This window comes from Solanum dulcamara, chromosome 5 (genome assembly GCF_947179165.1).
Source record: "Solanum dulcamara chromosome 5, daSolDulc1.2, whole genome shotgun sequence".
NCBI lineage: Eukaryota > Viridiplantae > Streptophyta > Magnoliopsida > Solanales > Solanaceae > Solanum > Solanum dulcamara.
The window spans coordinates 18,617,521-18,636,423 of NC_077241.1; positions in this window are offsets into that span (position 1 = coordinate 18,617,521).

Genomic DNA, 18,903 nt, shown 5'->3' on the forward strand with positions numbered 1-18,903 from the left:
ATCTTATCAACTTACCACCTAGCTTATGGTCAAGCATATAAAAAGGTACCATATTTTCTTTCTCAGAAAGAATTTGACAGTTCTGAACTTCCTAAGATCAATGATATAATGAATGAAAATGTATGCATCACAATAGATATGGCATGGAGGCAATATTCAACTCAATGTGTAATACAAGGTCCAAAGTTCTCAAAAATCACCCTAAACATGATATTCACCCACAATACTTAGTAATGGGAAGGAAATACATCAAGATAAGTGTTCACCCTTTTTTAAAAATATTTTAGTGCTCAATTATGCTCAAAACCCCAACACAACCCCTCAGGTGGGCATTAGAAGTCAAATAGTCTCCTTACGCCTCTCTCATGGGTGAATTATGAATTACATACTGTTAAATTATATAAGATATCAAATAAGTGTAACACCCCTCAAAATTTTTCCCTAAGATTCGAACCCTTCTTGTATACAGGTAGGGTCGAACTCGAGTATTGTGAAGTATATGCATGAATTAAGATGAGTCCCTGAGAAATTAAGCAGTGTTAGAGGTGATGTGGGGTCACAAAGGACCCCTAGGACCAAGCTAAGTCCAAAAGACTCATCGTGACTAAGTTTTAGGATGAGTTCGTATAAAGGGTCGACTTCTAACGACCCTACCTTTTGAAAGACGATAATCTGAGTGGCCCACAACCTATTAAATTAAAGGTCATCGAGTCTTCTTTCCAATACCACAAGAATATAATTTTTGGAGTTCGGAGTCAAAAGATATGACGATCATAAGGCGAACTAGCACGACAGGAATTTTAGGCCTGGGTTACAACTGCTGGGAATCTAGGCTTGGCGCCACAGTGGCGCGATGCGCCACTATCTTGCCAGGAACACGCCTCAGTAGTTTAGTCCCTAGCACGGCGCGCCACTACGAGATGTACAGGGTTTTCAAGCCTATTTTGCAGAACCCAGAAAATATGGCCTTGGCGCTGTAAGGGTGCGACGCGCCACTATCGCGCCAAAAACATGCCTCAGTAGTTTGATCTTTGGAGCGGTGCGCCACTAATAGATGTGCAGGTTTTAGGCCTAATCGACTTGGCACTGCAATGGCGCGAAGCGCCACTATCGCGCCAAGTGCATTTTCAACCTATTTTTCAGAATTTTAGAGAAAGGGCAATTTGGGAATTGTCCCAAATTATATATACTCGAGCCTTGGGTGTTTTGGGACCATTTTCAGTCTCTCCCTCTCTCTCTAAAATGCCCTAGAAATCTCTCTCTCTCTCTTCTTCTTCTTCTTCTCCATTTCCAACAAGGAATTGTTCCAAGAGCTTCAAGACTCCAAGTTTCCGTTGAAGACCCAACAATAAGGTTTCTTCAAGAATCTATTCTAAGGTATGTAAGGCTACTCAAAGCATGGGTTGAGTCCACCCATGTGCCCTACTCTTCTTTGAAGTTAGATGTCCATGAGAATGGAGTTTCGTAATATGGTTTATGTTTGAATGAGTCTTGTCTCCTATTAATTTGATTTTTATTGTGTTGAAGTTGTTGAGCTAAGAATTTCTAAAACTTTCATGTTAGCATGAGTTTTTGGAGATGGTTTGTTAATATGCTCGGTTGATTTCCTTAACCATATGATTATGTTGAGTGTGTCAATTTTCTTAAATGTGTTATTGCTCTTGAATTGTTGGTTTAAAACCTTAGAGTGTGATGAGTCATAAGGAGGTGATAAATGAGGAGAGGAATGGTTCGTTATGTTTGTGGGAGGTTATAAATGTTTATTTAAATTAGGCTTGATTGAGTTGATTGGAGGATAGAATTGATGAGTGGACAAGGTCCTAAATGAGACTTGGCATTATGACTTGATTGAGTTGAAATGAGAATCGAGTTGATGAGTTGGCAAAATTCTAAATAAAACTAGCCGTGAGGGCTTGTTTGAGATGATTGAAGAGAGTCTTATGAGCATGAAGTCATGGGAGGAGTATCGAGCACCGAAGCGGGTGAGAGTATAGTCCATACTCGAACCCCAGAAACTACGCCGCCAACGTAGGTAGGGATGGAACCATTAAAGTCGGATGCTTCCTGTGGGATTGAACCGTTAGAGTCAGATGTTTCCTATTTTATTGTCGTGAAATGATAGGACTTGACTAATCGATGGGATCCATGATTAGGGAGGCGTTCATGCCCTGGCAAGGTATGGACGGATGTGGCAACAATGTCTGATTGTTGTACTATCACTGGCTCATAAGTGATGGTTGTCGGATAAGAAAAACTCCTATTTAGGTCTTGATAATGTCCCGAGTCAGTTGAGTTGAGTGGCATGTGAATTGGTCCTATCTAAACCATTTCTTGTTAGACTTAGGACACTCAAGTGAGTTGTCACTTCTTTATGAGTTGAGATTTCCGAGTTGGTTGATCCTTTTCTGATGTTATTTTATTCGGCCATTTTACATACTCGTACATTCCATGTTCTGATGCCATTTTGCCTGCATCATTTCATGATGCAGAGATAGGTACCAGAGATTATCAACCGGCTCACCGTTGAAGATCTTCACACTTCCAGCTACTTGGTGAGTCCTCCTAGTTTCCGGAGGATGTTGAGCTCCCTATATAGGTTTGTGTTGTTTTCTTTATTTTGATTGTTGGTAGCCATGGGCTAGTCATTGACACCTCCTAGACTTTGATAGAGGCTTCATAGACTAGAGTGTGGGGAGGTTAGACTGTTATTTTGAGGGGTCTTATTATATTCATTTTGTTGAGTTGATAGTGTTTGGCCTTCGGCCCCCATAATGTGAATAGTGTGTTTATGATTGAATCCTCCATTGAGTGAATGTTATTGAATAATAGTGTGATTGAATCAGGTTGTTCGCTTGAAGGCCAGAAATGTCTTTCAAATGCTGGTCACGTCTAGGGTACCCTCCTGGGGTGTGAAAAACATGGTATCAGAGCCTAGAGTTCAAGAGTCCTAGGGAGTCTATGAAGCTGTTTCTAGTAGAGTCTTGCTTATGGGTGTGTTGTGCAACACACTTATAATAAGGAGGCTATAAGACATTAGGAATTGTTTTACTTCTTTCATACTCTTAATTCGTGTGTTTATACGTTATAGATAATGCCTTCTAAACATACAACTAGCCAGAGAAATGTTGATAACATAGAGATGCCTCAGTCAGAAGTATGCCCACCAAGGGCTAGAGGCCGACCTGCGAGGTATGTGGAGGCACATCAAATGCCTACTACTCCGCCTGCACAAATGTCGGAAGCAGATTTTTGAGGAGCGATTGCTATGCTCACTCAACTAGTGGCTGCCTGAAATGGTAACCAGAGTTCGACAACTCTAAGCTCTAGTTCCCAAGAGCCATCTGCTGCCGCCAGAATTAGAGACTTTTTGAGAATGAATCCGCCGGCATTCACGGGTTCTAAGGTTGATGAAGACCCCCAAAACTTTATTGATGAGATATGGAAAATTTTGAAAGCTATGCATGCCACAGAAATTGAAGGGGTTGAGTTGGTGTCTTATCAACTCAAGGATGCGGCAAACATTTGGTATAACCAATGGGAATAAGGTAGAGGTGAAGATGTTGAACCTGCTATGTGGGATGAATTCGAGGGAGCCTTTTTTGACCACTTCTTTCCTCGAGAATTGAGGGAGGCAAAAGTGGAGGAGTTTGTGAATCTGAAATAAGAAGGTATGACTGTTAAAAAGTATGGCCTAGAGTTCATCCAGCAGTCTAGGTATGCTCCAGAGATGATCTCAGATATAAGGTCGAAAATGAGGAAGTTCGTCTTCGAATTAGGGAGACATGTGAAGAAGGAGTGCAAAGCAGCATTGTTGATCTCTGACATGGATATTTCTAGATTGATGGTGTATGTTCAACAGGTGGAAGAAGAGAAGAGAAAGGACAACGAGGAGCATATGAGTAAGAAGGCAAGGTCAGCTGGGCATGAGAATGAACAGAAGCAGAACAAGGGCAATAGGTCCTTCTTCCAGAAGAGGCCTTTCAACTATGCCTCATCCACAACAAGTGCACCTATGCCGCAGAACAGGTACGATCGGCAGGGACAGAGTCACCAGAGTTTCAGACCCAGGGTTCTTAATCCCAGACTAGTGTAAGTCAAGGTTCGAGAGGGAAGCCACCATGCGGCAAGTGCGGTAGGCTTCACTTGGGGGAGTGTAGAGTGGGAAGGGTTGGTTGTTATAAATGCGGCCAAATGGATCATTTTCAGAGGGAGTGTCCAAGAGGGGGAAACAGAGCCCAACATTCTACCACCGCACCACCGGCTATAGGTGATCAGAGGGGCACTACTTCAGGCACGAGGGGAGGTACAAACCATTTATATGTCATGGGTAGTCTCCAAGATCAAGAGAACTCTCTGAACATTGTGATGGGTATGATACGAGTCTTTTCTCTTGATTGTTATATTTTGATGGATCCGGGTGCCACGCTATCTTTTGTGACTCCTTACATGGCTAGTAAATTCAATAAAATTTCAGAATGCCTTCTTGAGCCTTTTAGTGTAGCTACTCCTATCGGTGATTCTGTCTTGGCTGAGAGAGTCTATAGGGATTGCACTGTGTTAATTCCTCATAGGGATACCTTGGCCGACTTAGTTGAGTTGGATATGGTTGATTTTAATGTGATCCTTGGCATGGACTGACTTTATATCTGTTATGCTTCAATTAATTGTAGGACTCGGATTGTTAAGTTCAAATTCCCGAATGAGGCTCTCATAAAGTGGAAAGGGAGTCCTGTTGTGCCTAAGGGTAAGTTTATTTCCCATCTTAGGGCCAGGAAGCTAATCTCAAAAGGATGTATCTATCACATTGTCTGAGTGAAAGATGACAATGTTGAGTCCCCATCCCTCGAGTCGGTTACAATTGTCAATGAGTTTCCTGACGTCTTTCTCAAAGATCTGCCTGGAGTCCCTCCTGACAGGAAGATCGACTTTGGGGTTGATTTTTTCTTGATACCCAGCCTATCTCAATCCCTCCCTATAGAATAGCTCCGGCTGAGTTGAAGGAGTTGAAGGATTAGTTGAAGGACTTGTTAGATAAGGGGTTCATTAGGCTGAGTATCTCACCATGGGGTGCCCCTGTCCTATTTGTGCAGAAGAAAGATGGGTCCCTTAGAATGTGTATTAATTACAGGCAGCTGAACAAGGTCACCATAAAGAGCAAATACCCTCTCCCAAGAATAGATAATTTATTTGATCAACTTCAGGGTGCCACTTGTTTCTCAAAAATAGACCTAAGATCTGGCTACCATCAATAGAAGGTGAGGGAGTGTGATATTCCAAAGACAGCATTTCAGACCCATTATGGCCACTTTGAATTTTTGTTCATGTCCTTTGGGTTGAATAATGCCCGCAACTTTTATGGATCTCATGAATCGAGTGTTTAAACCATATCTTGATATGTTTGTGATTGTATTCATAGATGATATCTTGGTCTACTCCAAGACTAAGGAGGAGCATGCCCATTATCTTAGAGTCGTCTTACAAACCTTGAAAGACCAAGTATTGTATGCAAAGTTCTCTAAATGTGAATTTTGGCTTGCATCAGTGGCTTTTATAGGCCATATTGTATTTGGAGATGGTATTCAGGTTGATGCTTAGAAAATTGAGGCAGTGAAGAATTGGCCCAGACCCACATCCCCGATAGAGATAAGAAACGTCTTGGGTTTGGCCGGCTATTATCGAAGGTTTGTAGAGGGATTCTCATCCATATCATCACCATTGACTAAGCTGACCCAAAAGAAGGCTAAGTTCTAATGGTCCGATGCTTGTGAGGAGAGTTTCTAGAAATTAAAGACCAAGCTAACCACTGCTCCTGTCTTGACTTTGCCTGATGGAACAGAGGGCTTTGTGATTTATTGTGATGCATCTTGAATTGGGTTGGGCTGTGTGTTGATGCAGAGGGGGAATGTGATAGCCTATTCTTTAAGACAGCTTAAGATTCATGAGAGGAATTACCCAACTCATGACCTTGAGCTGGCAGCGGTGGTATTTGCACTTAAAATTTGGCGTCACTACTTGTATAGAGTGCATGTTGATGTATTCACCGACCATAAGAGCTTACAATACGTCTTCAGCCAGAAGGAACTCAACCTGAGGCAAAGGAGGTGGCTCGAACTACTCAAAGACTATGATATGAGCATCCTCTACCACCTAGGTAAAGCTCATGTTGTTGCTGATGCTCTTAACAGGTTGTCTATGGGTAGCACTATCCATGTAGAGGAGGGAAGGAGGGAATTGGCAAAGGAGGTACATAGATTAGCCCGATTGGGAGTTCGTCTAGAAGAGAACAATGAAGGCATAGTTACTGTTTAGGTTGGGTCTACATCCTCACTTGTGGCAGAGGTAAAGGAGAAACAAGACCAAGATCCCGTCCTTCTCCAATTGAAGGAAGTTGTTCACAAACAAGAGGTAATGGTTTTTACCAAAGGGGGAGATGGTGTGTTGAGGTACTAAAATAGATCGTGTGTACCTGATGTCGATGATGTTCGAAAGAGGATTATCGTTGAAGTGCATAGTTCTAGATACTCTATTCATTTAGGCTCTACAAAAATGTACCATGACTTGAGGGAAATCTATTGGTGGAGTGGGATGAAGAGAGATATTGCAGAATTTGTCTCCAAGTGATCGAATTGCCAATAGGTGAAAGTTGAGCATCAACGACCATGTGGCTTGGCTCAAAATATAGAAATTCCGGAATGGAAATGGGAGATGATCAACATGGACTTTATTACGGGTTTGCTGAGGTCCCGAAAACAACATGATTCAATTTGGGTGATTGTGGATAGAATGACGAAATCAGCTCACTTCTTGGCAGTTAAGACTACTGACACTACAGAAGATTATGCAAAGTTATACATTCAAGAGATCATCAGATTGCATGGGGTTCCCTTGTCTATCATCTCAGACAGAGGAGCTCAATTCACTTCCTAATTTTAGAAATCCTTTCAGAAGGGATTGGGTTCAAAGGTGAACCTTAGTACGACCTTTCATCCCCGAATGGATGGCCAAGCGGAGCGCACCATTCAGACGTTGAAGGATATGTTGAGAGCTTGTGTGCTTGACTTCAAAGGAAATTGGGATGATCACTTACCTATCATAGAGTTTGCATATAATAATACTATCATGCAAGCATTCAGATGGCTCCTTATGAAGCTTTGTATGGGATGAGATGTAGATTGCCAATTGGATGGTTTGAAGTGTGTGAAGTTGAGTTGATTGGGCCCGATTTTGTTCACCAAGCCATGGAGAAGGTGAGAGTTATTCAAGATAAGCTAAATACATCCCAAAGCCGCCAAAAGTCTTACACCAATGTGAGAAGGAGAGACTTAGAGTTTTAGGTGGGTGATTGGGTATACTTGAAAGTGTCACCATGAAGGGCGTCATGAGGTTTGGGAGGAAGGGGAAACTTAGTCCTCGATATATTGGCCCTTACCAGATTTCGAGGCAGATTGGGAGTGTTGCCTATGAGTTGGAGTTACCCTCAGAGCTAGCCTCCATTCATCCGATATTCCACGTTTCAATGTTGAAGAAGTGCTTAGGCGATCCCTCGTTGGTAGTCCCCATTGATAGTATGGAGTTTAGGATAGCTTATCCTATGAAGAGGTTCTGGTCTAAATTCTTGATCGCCAAATTCGCAAATTGAGGAACAAAGAGATCGCCTTAGTCAAAGTCCTATGGAGAAATCAATTTGTTGAGGAAGCCACATGGAAAGCGGAGGAAGACATGAAATCGAAATATCCACATCTATTCGTGCCTACCGACGAGAATGTTGAAGGTAATGTCCATTTCCTTGACTTGAATTTATTTGCGCATTATGAGTCTGATTGGTAATTCGTTTTAGAACTTGATTGGTTGAATGACTGAATTTTGATTGTGATTTGTACCCCGAGTCCATTCTTGGTTACTCGTCATTGGAGGATGAATGATCCCAAGGGGGAGATAATGTAACACCCCTCAAAAATTTTCCCTAAGATTCGGACCCTTCTTGTATACGGGTAGGGTTGAACTCGAGTATTGTGAAATATATGCATGAATTAAGATGAGTCCCTGAGAAATTAAGCATTGTTAGAGGTGATGTGGGGTCACAAAGGACCCCTAGGACCAAGCTAAGTCCAAAAGATTCATCGTGACTAAGTTTTAGGATGAGTTCGTATAAGGGGTCGACTTCTAACGACCCTAACTTTTAAAAGACAACAATCTATGTGGCCCACGACCTATTAAATTAAAGGTTATCGAGTCTTCTTTCCAACATCACCAAGGATGTAATTTTTGGAGTTTGGAGTCAAAAGATATGACGATCCTAAGGCAAACTAGCACGACAGGAATTTTAGGCCTAGGTTGCAACTGCTGGGAATCTGGGCTTGGCGCCGCAGTGGAGTGACGCGCTACTATCGCACCAGGAACACGCCTTAGTAGTTTAGTCCCTGGCGCAGCGCGCCACTATAGATGTGTAGGATTTTCAAGCCTATTTTTCAGAACCCAGAAAATATGGCCTTGGCGCTGTAAGGGCGTGTTGCGCCACTATCGCGCTAAGAACATGCTTCAGTAATTTGGTACTTGGCGCGGCGCGCCACTAACAGATGTGCAGGTTTTAGGCCTAATCGACCTGGAGCTGCAATGGCGCAATGCGCCACTATCGCGCTAGGAGTGTTTTCAGCCTATTTTTCAGAATTTTGGAGAAAGGGAAATTTGGGAATTGTCCCAAATTATATATACTCGAGCCTTGGGTGTTTTGGGACCATTTTTAGCCTCTCCCTCTCTCTCTAAAAAGCCCTATAAATCTCTCTCTCTTCTTCTTCTTCTTCTTCTTCTTCTTCTTCTCTATTTCCAACAAGGAATTGTTCCAAGAGCTTCAAGACTCCAAGTTTTCGTTGAAGAACCAACAACAAGGTTTCTTCAAAAATCTATTCTAAGGTATGTAAGGCTACTCAAAGCATGAGTTGAGTCCACCCATGTGACCTACTCTTCTTTGAGGTTAGATGTCCATGAGAATGGAGTTTCTTGATATGGTTTATGTTTGAATGAGTCTTGTCTCCTATTAATTTGATTTTTATTGTGTTGAAGTAGTTGAGCTAAGAATTTCTAAGACTTTCATGTTAGCATGAGCTGATAGAGATGGTTTGTTAATATGCTCGGTTGATTTCCTTAACCATGTGATTATGTTGAATGTGTCAATTTCCTTAAATGTGTTATTCCTCTTGAATTGTTGGTTTAAAACCTTAGAGTGTGATGAGTCATAAGGAGGTGATAAATGAGGAGAGGAATGATTCGTTATGTTTGTGGGAGGTTATAAATGCTTATTTAAATTAGGCTTGATTGAGTTGATTACATGATAGAATTGATGAGTGGACAAGGTCCTAAATGAGACTTGCCATTATGACTTGATTGAGTTGAAATGAGAATCGAGTTGATGAGTTGGCAAAATTCTTAATGAAACTAGCCGTGAGGGCTTGTTTGAGATGATTGGAGGGAGTCTTATGAGCATGGAGTCATGGGAGGAGTATCGAGCACCGAAGCGGGTGAGAGTATAGTCCATACTCAAACCCCAGAAACTACGCCGCCAACGTAGGTAGGGATGGAACCGTTAAAGTCTGATGCTTCCTGTGGGATCGAACCGTTAGAGTCAGATGTTTCCTATTTTATTGTTGTGAAATGATAGGACTTGACTAATCGATGGGATCCATGATTAGGGAGGCGTTCATGTCCTGGCAAGGTATGGACGGACGTGGCAATAACGTCTGATTGTTGTACTATCACTGGCTCATAAGTAATGGTTGTCAGATAAGAAAAACTCCTATTTAGGTCTTGATAATGCCCCGAGTCAGTTGAGTTGAGTGGCATGTGAATTGGTCCTATCTAAACCATTTCTTGTTAGACTTAGGACACTCGAGTGAGTTGTCACTTCTTTATGAGTTGAGATTTCCGAGTTGGTTGATCCTTTTCTGATGTTATTTTATTCGGCCATTTTACATACTCGTACATTCCACGTTCTGATGCCATTTGTCCTGCATCATTTCATGATGCAGAGATAGGTACCAGAGATCATTAACCGGCGCACCATTGAAGATCTTCACACTTCCAGCTACTTGGTGAGTCCTCCTAGTTTCCGGAGGATGTTGAGCTCCCTGTATAGTTTTGTGTTGTTTCCTTTATTTTGATTGTTGGTAGCCATGGGCTAGTCATTGGCACCTCCTAGAATTTGATAGAGGCTTCATAGACTAGAGTGTAGGGAGGGTGGACTGTTATTTTGAGGGGTCCTATTATATTCGTTTTGTTGAGTTGATAATGTTTGGCCTTCGGCCCCCATAATGTGAATAGTGTGTTTATGATTGAATCCTCCATTGAATGAATATGATTGAATAATAGTGTGACTGAATCAGGTGGTTCTCTTGAATGCCAAAAATGGCTTTCAAGTATTGGTCACGCCTAAGGTACCCTTCTAGGGCGTGACAAACATGGCCCCCACGGGCTACAAAACACAAATAAGCCTCCATAGAGGCATAAAAATAGAAATAAAAGTCTCATATCATACTATAACCCCATCCCAAATTACAGAACATACAAATGACTATTTACCCCATCTCAGTCTCAAAGAAGGATAGCAAAACCTATCCAAATATCAAAAATTTTGCATCAACACTCTAATTGAAGATCAACCCATGAATACCGACTCCGAAATGATTACCCACTATTAAGAATGACAAGATTACATTAACAGGAGTCTAGTGATACCCATATAGCTAGGTTTTAATATCTAGGGAAAAATCGTCCAAAAACTGCTTAAACTTTGAAAAGGGCTAATTTGAAATTTTATTTGAAATTATTTTCTATACACTAAGGGGAATTTAAAGTAAACGATGCAAGATTGAAAAAGGGACTTACCCACACAAGATTTTTCAAGAATTTAACCCAAAATCATCTTTCCTAGAGCTCAAAATGAGAAACAATGGCTGAATTCAGAAAAATGGGACTAATTCTCGACATAACACATTTCAGGCATTATTTGTGCATAGCAACCACAATTCAATTACTCACGGGATCACGAAGCACTAGAAATGGGTTCAACGCAATCGCAAGCCCACCTCTGGCGATCGCGAAGCACAGTGGGAGAACCCTTCGATATCGCAAAGCATAGAAAAGTTATAGGGCACAATCACGTGGTTATCTTCATGATCACGAAGAAAAAAGTGACTTGCACCAGAAAACCAGAAATTGCAGATTGCCAAGTCTAAAAATACGCTCAGTTGGACCCTTGAAAAATTATTCGAAGTGCGATAAAAATAAATGAAATAAGTTACTACACTAAATTCGATATTTAAGACTCAACGAAATCATCAATTTTCCAAAAATAGGTCGTTATGATGAAAGTACCCTCACAGACCCCATATGTCATGATCCAAGAGGGTACCCTAGGCGTGGTTGACACTCACAGTTTATTGCTTGTCCCTCGCCTGCCTGCCCGGGAAGGGGAGAGTAGCCGGAGATAGGGGAATGCGTCGAGGTAGCCAGCAAGACAACTACATTTTGGCTTTTCCCTCTTTTCCTTTAGTCTTTACTACTCGATCGGATCACACAGCACAACAAACCGCTAAACCATGTGCGCATGGTTTTCGAGTAGCTCTGATCCACAAGAGCAGTTACAATTACTTCAGTTGGAGTGCCCTAAGTGGATGAGAAAGAAAGGATTTCTCGGAGTAACCCCTAACTAGAATTTCATTCCAATCTTGATATTGTTGGAATTGGTCTCAAAGAAGCGATTGTCTGCGCTTCGGTGGAATATTCTGATTCAATCAGGAATGAGGTGGAGATCGATAATATTCCAAAGGATTCATTTTCCAATTTTCCCTTCCTTAAATTGCTACCGAAATAGGGCCAAATAGATCGAGATGACACACACACGAGGGGTTTGTTGATACTTTGCTATCTTGTTTACTATGAGCGAACCACTTGGCTTGTTCACATATTCTTTCAATCATATTGTATCAGTGGAAGAATTAAATCATCAAGAAAATAACTCATAAGATAAGGACAAAGGCTAACATTCTTTCTAATCAATCAAATCAACATGAATAGTATGAATGAAACTAGCCAAAAGACAAAATCAGTTGACAACATCAACAATCTAGTCTATGAAGCCTCTATGAACTGTCTAAATGTTGCCAATGACAGGTTCATAGCATAATCACATGGTTATCTTCACCGTCACGAAGAAAAAGGTGACCTGCACCAGGAAACCAGAAATTGCAGATTGCCAAGTCCAAAAATACGCTCAGTTGGACTCTCGAAAAATTATTCAAAGTGGAATAAAAATAAATGAAATATGTTACTACACTAAATTCGATATTTCAGACTCAACAAAATCATCAATTTTCCAAAAAAGGTGGTTATGATGAAAGTACCCTCCCGTACCCCATATATCATGCTCCAGGAGGGTACCCTAAGAGTGGTCGGCACTTAGAGTATATTGCTTGTCCCTAAGTGAACCATTTGGCCCATTCACACATTTTTTCAATCATATTGTATCAGTGGAAGACTTAAAACATCAAGAAAATAAATCATAAGATAAGGCCAATGGCTAACATTCTTTCTAATCAATCAAATCAACATGACTAGTATGAATGAAACTAGCCAAAAGACAAAACCAGTTGACAACATGAACAATCTAGTCTATAAAGCCTCTATGAACAGTCTAAATGGTGCCAATGACAGGTTCATGACTACTTCAAATCAATATATAAAACTAAACTCAAAAGGTAGAAAGATAAATGTGGTATCCTCCGAAACAGGGAGAACTCACCAATCAACTAAATACGAATAGATCCTCAATGATGCACCTGTTGATGAAATATACATCAAGATAGAATCAAACTAGTTCAGAGACCTCAAATCGGGAAGGTGAAAAATTCAATCAAGATGTCCTAAGTCTAACAAAAAATAAGATTTAGACAGAGACCAATCATGTACAATCCAATCAAATCAGAGTACTATCAACAACTATATGGGAATTTCTCTTATCCGACAACCATCATTATGTGCCAGTGATAGTACAACATGCCGACCTTATTGCCACGTCCGTTCAATACCTTGCCAGGGTAAGAACGAATCAACCAATAATGGATCTAAAACCAATCAAGTCCTATCATGTCAGGACAATAAATTAGGAAACATCTGACTTAACGGTTCAATCTTCCTACATTTGGCGATGTAGTTATTGGGTTCGAGTTATTACTTACTCTTACCCAATTCGATGCTCGATACTCCTCCCAAGACTCAAGCTCATAAGATAATCAATCCAAATCAAATCAAATTGATAAGTCTAAATTGTACTCTTTTAGTTCATTAGTTCTATCAATCAATTTCCTAATCATTCCCAATCATTTATTTAAGAGAAGTTTAGACAATCATTGATGATAACATTCAGTTGAGACTATTCACTTAGATTCAATTATGAAAATATAAAAAACTATCAAGTTCGTCAACACTATCATCATGTTCACATCTCAATCACAATCATTTATTCACAAATCAAAGGCTTTAGACTCAATCCTTAAACATATACATTCAGCACCCATCAATGGGCTATTAGGGTTTATGAAACAAGTAGTTCAAATCATTTTTTCAAGAAACTAACTCGTAGAAAAAGCATGAATTGATCAATAATCAGTGAGACATGTAAAATTTTAAGAAAAGAAATTCTCAAGAAATACAATCATGGGGACTCAATCCATTCACTATCAATCTATTACAATCATGGGAACATGGAAGAAAAATGTCTATGCTTTAGTTCAGCCTTACATACCTGAATTCATAGAGCAATCGGTAATTTGAAGACCTCCCTTGAAGAACTCAAACCCTAGCCTTTCTTCTCTTCTCCGGTCCTTGCTCTCAAAATAGTTTAAGTGATAATAAGAGCTTTTGGCGGATAGGGTACTGTTAAGGGACTCAAAATAGTCCCAAAACATCAAGGTTTTGACTTAAAAAGGGAGGGAAAATATATGAATACCCTTCTTAACAATCGACCTTGGCCATCTACTCAGTTTTACGACTCGTAGAAAAAATTCTACGGGTCATAGGAGACCAGTTGTAGAACTGGACTGTAGTCTATACACTATTCTATGAGTCGAGTCTACGACTTGTAGAAAGTGTTATGGGTCATAGAGGCTTCTTGTCCAGGCAACTTCTCAAAACCCTACATCAATGTGTCTCTGAACTTTGCCTACGATTCATTTCTATGACTCATAGACTCTTTAACGAGTCGTCGACTTCATTCATAAAAATGGCTTTGAGTTCTAAAATTTTAGCTAAGTGTCAAGGGGTTCTACAAGTCCCTTCTATGACTCGTAGAAACCCTTACGAATCGTAAGGTCAGTCGTAGGTGGATTCTCAGAATCCAAAATTTTCACCAAGTGTTTGGGAGGTCTACGAGTCATCTCTAAGACTCGTAGAATTCTCTAGGAATCATAGAGGAAACTCATGGTCCACTGGATCAGTCCATTTCATCAACTCTTCTCATAGTTTACGGACTCCGTCTAGGCTAGAATAACATGGGGTGTTACACCATATTGGCCTAAAATTCAACTTTTAGCCTATCTTTCTAAAATGAAAATTAAGGTCCCGGGGCTCCAAGTCAATACTCAACTAGACCAAACTCGACGTTCTGAACGCAATGGAACTGACGAAATTCTCATCGGGTTCTCAAATCTTAATATGTTGACCAAAGTCAACTCTATTAATGAAACTTCCTACTCAAGGCCTCAAAAAGACAAAATCCCACCAAATCATACCGGGAACCATGCCAACCATCCCCATTTCACAAACAAAGTATGAAAACTCTACGTAGAAGGGAAAAATGGTCATTTTTCATAGAAAAGTAATTTCTTAAGAATTAGGATATGATAACTCCTTATTTGCAGTGTTTCGATCAATGAAAGACTTTATATTCCTAACATATGTATACCGCTTAGCCCACACAGTGTGTTGATCGCACGGTCTGCTTTCCTGTATAAGTGATTGAGGAGATGATGAGAGAATTTATTTCTCAAATTAGAAAAACACTCTCATTATGTGTGAATGAGAGATGTATAAAATTAATTCAGACCCACCCATAAGGTGCTTTAAGGCCCATTAGGATAATTAATTAGCCCTAATAATTTCTATATAAACTCACATATAGTGTATAATTAAAGACATAGAAGATACAACAAATATAGAGAATATAATAATTCTACACTCTATTCTCTCTTCAATCAGTTAAGATTTAGATTGTGGTGTAGGGGTTTACTCTAACATATTGTGATAACCACCATCGATCAATAAATTTCAGTTGCGGTTCATCCTACTCTTTCTTTTCTACTACGTGAAAAACAAGTAAGTACTCTTTTAAGAGTTACATATGTTATCTAATTAGATTTAGTTTCACATAGCCTAATTTTTATTTAATGTTTAGTCATGTAATTAATATTTTAAATCTATTCTTTAGTTTTGCAGGTTTAGACAATTAAAATATATAACCTAGTTTTAATTTTTATTTAATATTTAGTCATGTAATTAATACTTATTAGACTTATTTTAACATGACTTAGTACTTTTAAATTATGACCATTTTTATTATGACTTATTAATTTGTAATATTTATTTTATGCACTTTAATTATTATTTTTTGTTGAATAATTTTGAAAAATTGGAAGAATATACACTTTAAGACTTTTATTTCTAATAAATGACAATACTCTTACTTAATTACATCTACATAATAATATTTTGTTTATTCCATTATTTTAATATATTTTTTTCTCTTATTTAATTGCATGCTAAATTTTTTGGAAATGAAAATACTCCTATTTTTTATATTCCCCATCACAATTTTAATTAGATACGTTTTCCTTTACAATCATTTATTTTCCTTCTCTCTCTTAGATTCTTTTCTCTTTCCCTGCCTTTTCAATATCTTTCTCTTTCTTCTTTGACCTTTCAATTTCTTTTACTGTTGAACATCAATCGCAAGAACATAAAATCGAATCTTTCTTCTTTGCCAAAATTCTTAAGTTTCTGCAATTTCACTCGCTCAAATTTCAATTTCAGTCGACCTTCTTAAAAATTTCATGAAGAAGACACATAGAAAAAGCCCTAGGCTTAATATGTCGAGAACCAATAAAGTTATTGCATAATCATGTTCTCGACGTTTTACTGGTGGTAATGTTGGTTTTGGTATATTATTGGTTATGACGTTTGTATTGATTTATGCAATAACTTTAAATATTATTACGCCACAATTGAATCAAACTATTAGCAAATTTTTCACATTTATCACAGTATTACTCTAAAATATGTTAAAAAGCAATACATATAAAGGTTTATTATTTGGTTGCAGGATTGGTTATTGTTATATTATGAAAATATGCCAATATTTACATCATTTTATACTCTATATTTTCCAAATCAATCCATATTATACCAAAACTAACTCAATACCGTGACATGCACCATATTCTACTCAAAACTTATATATCATATATTATTAAAAGTGGGAAGCTCCAACCTTCAAAGTTGAATTACCATTTTGCCCTTCCACTAAATTAAATATCTATTTGATTAAATATTAATATTTAAATTACTTTTTAATTTGTAAATTATTTATTAGCAAGACAATCAAATGATCATTAATTAAAATGTATAATGAATTAGCCAAAAAGAAGTAAACTAACATGTGTGCACAGTACACTTTCACCTTCTCCTTGACATTAAATTTGCATGATTCAACTTCCTAGCACTAATTGAGAAATAAGTGCTTTTAATGTACATATAACCTTTTTTGTAATGGTGAAGAAGACAAAAGAAAGAAAATAGTGTTTTGCTCTAAATTAATTTAGCTGCAATTTTGATATTTAATAGCAACAATGAGATATAATTATATGTTTGAAACCGTGTGTGATAGGAGAGTGTTATAATCCAAATAGAATCAGAATAAAAAATATAGAAAATATACCAATTGTTGGATCATAATAGAAAATACAGAAAAATCAAAACTACAAACACTTGGGGATAATATTTTTGGTATTTTCACATATATCGAATTACAATTGAGATTCAACTGAGAACAAATAAACTAACTAATTTTGATAGAAGCCCTAAGGCCAACTGCAAATCTGTAGAGAAAGAGATGAGGAGAGAATTCAGAATTGACGGATAAAGAGAGAAGTGTGATCGAGAAGAAGTGGTAAGAAAGAATGTGACCTGATTTCCAAATTGATGCCATTCTCTCGGCTGTGGCGACATGAAACAATCACGTCCTTATACTTCACTTACTATAGTCTAATCTCGGCCTTTTATTTTGCAATTCTATTGGCTTAACTAATTCGCGAGCTTCGACTTTGAATCCCACTAGCTACACTCTTAGTGACTGATGTTGGATCATAACAGAGAGTAAGAGACCCATGTATTGTTGGAATAATGAAAGAAGAGCAACAATCATATTTTGTTGGAATAGTTATATAAGGAGACCATATTGTACTACTTGGGAAAGTCATGGAGGGATAAGAGGATGAGGATTAAAATGCGATCACTACAAGATACTATCAGCTTCTGTTTGCCTATCTATTATAATTGATCAACTTCTTTATTTTGGTAGGGAGAACTATTTCTTAAGTTATATAGTTTTAATATTTTCGATTCACTATTTTGTGATACAAAGTTTAACTAAAATTTAGATATTATGTGCAACGCACGTTCCCATAAACCTAATATATATATATATATATATATATATATATATATATATATTACACTGATGATATATTATTGGTTATGACGTTGGTATTATTTTATGCACAAATTATAAATAGTATTACACCACAATTAAATCAAACAATTACCACATTTTCACATTTGTCATTGTATTACTCAAAATATGATGAAAAGCATATAAATAAAATGGTTCGTGTGGGTATTAACGTGGTTTAGTGGTTTTAGGAGTGATACTGACTATATTAGTGGTTGAGATAGTTATGGAAGTTGAATAACAAGTTAGAATAATTTAAGATATTTAAATCTACATAATAATTACTGCAGTAATTTAATTCATCCTATATTTTTTTCTAATTGTTTTATTTTGATAAAGATTCTATTGCTATATTGGAAAAAAGTCAAACTATTATCATATAAGTGTTATTATTTTCTTTAAAATGTATAAACATGTTTTTTTTCAATAATTTAATCTCACTCATCTCGTATTTTGTGTAATTTTGTAAGAAACACATTAAATAGTTATATCTTAGTAGGACTAATGAAATACTTGAAGCACAAGTTATTTATATGTTTCTATGAAGATTTTAATGAAAAAAACCCAAAAATCCAAGAAAATTGGAACATCCAAAAAACAATTAGGCTGAAAAACCGACTTTTATTAATTGTTTCGGTTTATAAATTTAAAAAGCCGAATTAACCCGCTTCATGTACACCCCTAGTAGTATATATAATACTTCATTCTAATATGTTTAAACAACAAAGAAACGAACAATAAGAATAAACTAACAAATTAAACGAACTAATTTTCTTAAATTAATGACATCATCATAAATTAAAAATACAAATACAATTATAGTACCCTTAATCACGAGGATAAAAGAACTAAGTATTGTCCTCAGATAAATAGTTTACATTTTTAAAGACATCTTCTTTCTATCGATGTTAATTCCCTACTGATTGATGATTCTTGTCATCGACCAATTCAGGCATGTCAATTTACAAGGTCTTACTTTGTTACATATCAAGATGGTCGAAGTAACAAAAAAATAAGATGTAAAGATTATCAAAAGTAAAATTATTGAGCTAAGAGAACTACCTCATTATGTCTTGATATTTCGTAGTGGGAGTAAACTAGAAATGTAAGTGAACATAAGGATGGAGTAC